The sequence below is a fragment of the Panulirus ornatus genome, chromosome 37 (genome assembly GCF_036320965.1).
Source record: "Panulirus ornatus isolate Po-2019 chromosome 37, ASM3632096v1, whole genome shotgun sequence".
Classification (NCBI taxonomy): Eukaryota; Metazoa; Arthropoda; class Malacostraca; order Decapoda; family Palinuridae; genus Panulirus; species Panulirus ornatus.
In genome coordinates this window covers 12,953,247-12,959,246 of record NC_092260.1, presented here as the reverse complement: position 1 = coordinate 12,959,246, position 6,000 = coordinate 12,953,247, and positions in this window count along the sequence as shown.

Genomic DNA, 6,000 nt, shown 5'->3' with positions numbered 1-6,000 from the left:
GCCAGTAGGTCAGTCAGCCTCAGCCACTAGCAGGCCAGTCAGCCAGGGTCACCAAACAACCTCGTCAGCCACCATCAGTCCACCAACTCGCCGAATCCCCACCCCTTTCCATTTTCCATCACACCAACAACTCCTCACCTCCTATGGTCCCTCCCTGGGAGCGGACCACTCAATCCCACCGCAGTGGAGCCACGCCCGTTCCACAATACTCCTGGATAACACTATCTGCACTCCACCCATACCACGCCCACCACCACGCCCATCACCACGCCCATACCACACCCAGGCTCTTCATCACACGCTCACAGCCACGCCTAAAAGACCCCGCCCCTAGCCAGCCACCAGCCGCCCCCATAACGCGGGTCTCATGATCATTTAGGACTAACTGCCAGGCTGGGTGTTGGGGCCGACCTACCTTACCCACACCGGCCTGCTAGTCCTGCCTGCCGACACACTCTGCCTCTTTATTAGCTCACTGGCTTCTGCTGGGGTGAGGGGCACAACAAAGGGGGTGCTGGGGTGCGGTGGTGTCCGCTGCTCCGTCTAGGAACAACACGTCAGACATAACTGGGCCGACGTCTGCAACAGGCAGGCAGCTAACACGAGGGTACACGACCTCCCTGTCTTTGTACCTGTCGTTAGTGTTATTACCCAATGATTCTGCATTTCCTCGAGGTATGATCTGATACAGGAATAATTACAGTGTCATGAATAGCCGACAACACAATATGAAGATGGATTAGCACGCTGTTGATAGTGCTGCTAAATTTAACGGTACATAGAGTGGCAGTAGGTCAGCATATACTGTGTGTGTGTGTATATATATATATATATATACATATATATATATATATATATATATATATATATATATATATATATATATGTGTGTGTGTGTGTGTGTGTGTGTGGCGAGGTGGCGATGGGAATGAATAAAGGCAGACAGTGCGAATTGTGTGCATGGGTATATATGTATGTGTCTGTGTGTGTATATATATGTGTACATTGAGATGTATAGGTATGTATATTTGCGTGTGTGGACGTGTATGTATATACATTGTGTATGGGGGTGGGTTGGGCCATTTCTTTCGTCTGTTTCCTTGCGCTACCTCGCAAACGCGGGAGACAGCGACAAAGCAGAATGAATAAATATATATATATATATATATATATATATATATATATATATATATAACGCGGGAAATGGCGAATAGTTTGAAATATATATATATATATATATATATATATATATATATATATATATATATATATATATATATATATATATATATATATATATATATATTGATACCACGAGGAAATATGGAACATGATGTTTCGTTTTTCTTCGTGGCTATCAAGGAGAAAGCTACCACTAAATAATAACTCCACTATTTATGAAGAAAGTAATACGTAATATGACAAAGAGAAAAGTCTAAAATGTGAATGCAAGCTCATATCACTCACATGGTAAAGACAACTGAAGAGTGGAGGGTTAAGGGGTCGGTGAAGTGTAGAGCTGATAAGATTGTTCATATGTTGGGAGGGGGACCAAGGGAGGATGTAAGGACAGGAGTTAAGAAAGTTGACGAAGAAATGCTGAAAGATAACAATAATGGAAAGATACGGTTGTAAGGCTGGGATGGGTGGTAACGTACATGCTGTCACTGTACGGTTGAAGGGGTGAGAATGTATGTGCCATCACTGATTGGTTGTAAGTTTGGAGATGGGGGTGTGTACGTGCCACCACTGTGTGACTGTAAGGTTGGGGAGGTGGGTGTGTACGTGCCACACTAGGTAGTTGTAAGGTTGAGGAGGTGGGTGTGTACATGCCACACTGTGTGGTTGTAAGGTTAAAGTGGGAGTGTACGTGCCACCACTGTGTGACTGTAAGGTTGGGGAGGTGATTGTATATGTACCACACTGTGTGGTTGTAAGGTTGGGGAGGTTACTGTGATCGTGTCACCACTGTGTGGTTGTAAGGTTGGAGAGGTGAGTGTGTACGTGCCACACTGTGTGGTTGTAAGGTTGGGGAGGTGGGTGTGTACGTGCCACACTGTGTGGTTGTATGGTTGGGAGGTGGGTATGTACATGCCACACTGTGGTTGTATGGTTAGGGAGGTGGGCGTGTACGTGCCACCACAGTCAGGATGGGGTGTGAGGATGTATGGCTTGAGAGATGTGGGGGCGTACGTGTCATCACTATTATTACCCTGAGGACATGCTATCATGGACCGGCACACGCACGGACGCTGACGCACACATCATACGCACATTAATCACACACACACACACACACACACACACACACACACACACACACACACAATCTTTTAAGTTCTGACATCAATTCGCTGACGCCTACAATGAACAGTACTTTGCAAGATGCAATGATAGAACAACCAGAGGCCATAACACGAACCTAAGCTAGAAACTTGTTAGAAAAGATGAAAAGACTTGCTTTTGTAGCCTAAAAGAATTGAATGATCGTACTGAACTGCGTGACAAAATTGTGAATACGGATAGCATACCGAAGTTGAAGTTATACGATAGAGAAAAATCAAGAGACGGGGCCCAACGAATGTAGATAAATATACATTGCAGAGATCCACTAGAACGCGGGTTCGAATCCTAGCCGGGACAGCCAATCCATCAGTTCATCCTTCCCTTTGGGGCTGGTCGATGAATGGACACCTGGCGTAATTTGAAGTATATATGTATGTACATAAGGTTAAGAGAGAGGATAATTCTTATAACTCCTTCCCGTTACATAAATGGTAATCACAAACATGCGTACTACTAACACCACCCGCTCATATAAGCGCTATAGACATAGGAAGAGCTGGCAGGCATCAAAGTGAACTGGGATAAGCGGCCACAACGCTTAGTTCCTCACAGTAAGGTTCTAACAATCAGCCACTCATAAGAGACTGCGAAAGAGTGTGTCACCTATGCATCGACCTACAGTGGTAATTAGACTCAATTAGTCACTTTGGCCTTGTCTTCTCTAACACAACCAGCTGACAGGGTACTGGCTCCTGCTGTAGTAAGTATATCATGTGCGCCAAGTACATCACTGGCTTCAGTACTACGACGTATCATGTCACATGTAATGAAAAAACTGTATATAAATTTGGTTGGGTACTGTAGCTCCTTTCGAGCTACACCGTTAGGCCAAGACGCTGGTCTCTGGGTGTAAGAGCGCAAAGCCCAGCAGAGGCCAGTCACGCCTGCCTGAGGACCATCATGACTGTGGTCGTGCTCAGCAACGCTTCTCGATCTTAAGTGTATGTGACGTTTGTATCATAAACTTTAGCAACAATACTGGATATGCATCCGGGCCCTTTCCACCATTGTTTTATGGATGTTTACCTAGCAACATGAGATATGATTATGGCTCTCACAAGCTATGACAGTGGTCCTCATGTTCCCAGCTCCATATGTTGGCCTAGTTCTCATATTTTCAACTCCATATGGAAATGGTTCCCATTTTCCCAGCACCATCAGGCATTGGACTGGTTCTCATCTTTCCAGAACGATCAGATGTGGAAGTGGTTCTTATATTCCCAGCACCATCTGATACTGGACCAGTTCTCATATTACCGTCACCAGTGTCTACATTCTCGCACTGACTGAAGAGCCTTTGTGAGCCAAAGCATCATCGAAGCGATCATGACGACCTAAGCAATGATGTCAAGTAGAGGATTTTCAGCGATGAACATCATGTCAGCATATTACATGAACCTGCCATGGTCATAGACTGGCAGAATAAAGTGAACATACAGCAAATGACGATTCCTAACACCTTGCACAAAGTAGTGCGACCTCTGAATCAGGTCAAAGTTTGGACCATCATACCCTAGGGACGTAACGGCGTACACAGGGTCGCACCGTCGTACTGTGTTAATATGCACTGACGTTTCACTATACAAGCCCCTCGCGAACTGCAACGAATTTGTAAACATCCAGATGAGAGGACAAAGATGAACTGAGGAGAACATGAGAATATGCTAAAGGAAGCTGAACGCAGGAAAGCATCAAATGGAAGCGAAGAGAAAATCACACTTGCAATGTAACTATCACAAACCCAACGCTACCCTCGCCAAGGTGCGACGGACCTATGTGAGGGGAAAGGTGAGAGTGTGACACGGTGGGGAACGGCGGCACCCAGCCAACGCCCTTTGTGCCTTGGACGTGACCGACCCTGGTGCTCCTCTTCCTCTGGTCATATGCCAATGTTTACCCCAGCGTCAGCCGTGCCGGATGTCACCTCTAACCTGCATAGTTAGTTTCTCCTTCACTCATTCTATGCCTGCAAGTTCAAACACTTGTTCAAATACTTTAAAACATGTTTATAACAATAGTCTAAAATACGCACATCCATTGCAAATTATACCTGAGGACACGGTCATACATTATTGAAGATGATCAACACCGGTATAGCACGTTTATGCTTCGTAAAAACACATTGATATTCTCCACAGCACGTCGACCAGGAGGGTGAGACCGCCCTAATTGAGGGGTACAATGGTGGTGACCGCAACCATCTTACGCCCCCCCGTGTCATGAGTGATGATCTTATTTTCTGAATAGTCTTATCACCTTCTCCTTGAATAAACATACACCCGCTCACTTATTAATATTTCTTCGCTGTCATTCTCTGATTCATCTTTTTCACCTTTTTCCCCATTCCAGGCCGGGCCTTGGTATGGGTTTCTATCCATCACCAGAGCCATGATACTAGTATCACAACCCATTAACAATGGAAGACGTTTATATACTGCACAACGTATTACCGCCTTCGACATATTACCGCCCTCGACCTGCTTGTGGTTACGCCGTGAAGGAAGAGTCATCTCCGGCGTGGTTGTATTATCAGAGGAGAATCTCGTCAAAGAATTTCTCACTCCAAAGGAGTCCAACCTTTCCCTGCTAACAATTACAGCACAGCTGCAAGAGGTCTTGAAGAAGGGATCCTGGGGTTATACAATATAAAAGAATAGCAACGTATTCATATACCGCACAAAGTGTTCACACACCTTACACCATACTCATAAGCATTCACTCACTCCACTATACCGAACTAAACACCACAAAAAACCTGTAGATATGAAAAAAGTCCTATACTGTCCTGTATACTCATAACTAATAGTGTTCAAAATCCTTTCAGCACACTCATAACCTGTCACATTCTTATATAGTCTGCACAGTACATTCATACATTATATCCTAATGTGGTCGAAACTGTTGTGCTCTGAGAAACGTTAATACTCATTCCCACAATGTCATAACATTCGAAGCTCTACTTCACTTTGATACTAATTTCATCAAGTTCAGACCCTGCTCATCACATTCGTGCACTGTCTCGTGTTCTGACTGATTCAGATATTCAAACAGCCTTCGGGTGCTTCATTCTAATACCGTAGATCACTCCACATGCATCCAGCAAAAAACAAAGTGTTGCACTTACAAGAGAAGTTCAAACTACAGTACAGATTGATGTGTAAACTCCCAGCATCTCCATGGAACAACAACAAATAAAAAGAGAATAACTTCACTCACACGATGATATAACCAAGATCATCAGATTTATTAGTGTCTAATATTAGGCAAACTGAATTTTGTACGCTCGAACTAAGGTCGCGAGAATCGTTGGCAAGATACGTAATTATCACTGGCATTATGCCCAGTCACTGAAAACCGTTACTATAAGTCTAACATGTCCTTTAATGTTACAAAACTATGTTTAATGGGCCATTCAACTGATAACTTCATTCCATGAATTTTGACTTTGGGCACGCACATTTTTTTTTTCTTTTAATAAGAGAAGTCAGCCAACTGAGGGATCAAGCAGAAAGATGTACAAAGAAGGAAGAAAGGAAAATTTATAAAAGAGGACCTGTGAGATTCTACATGGTTGGCCAGGAAGCAATAATGCTACCATTAGTTCATTAGTGAACGAATGTGGCCTTTGTTGTCTTCCTAGCGCTTCCTCTCGCG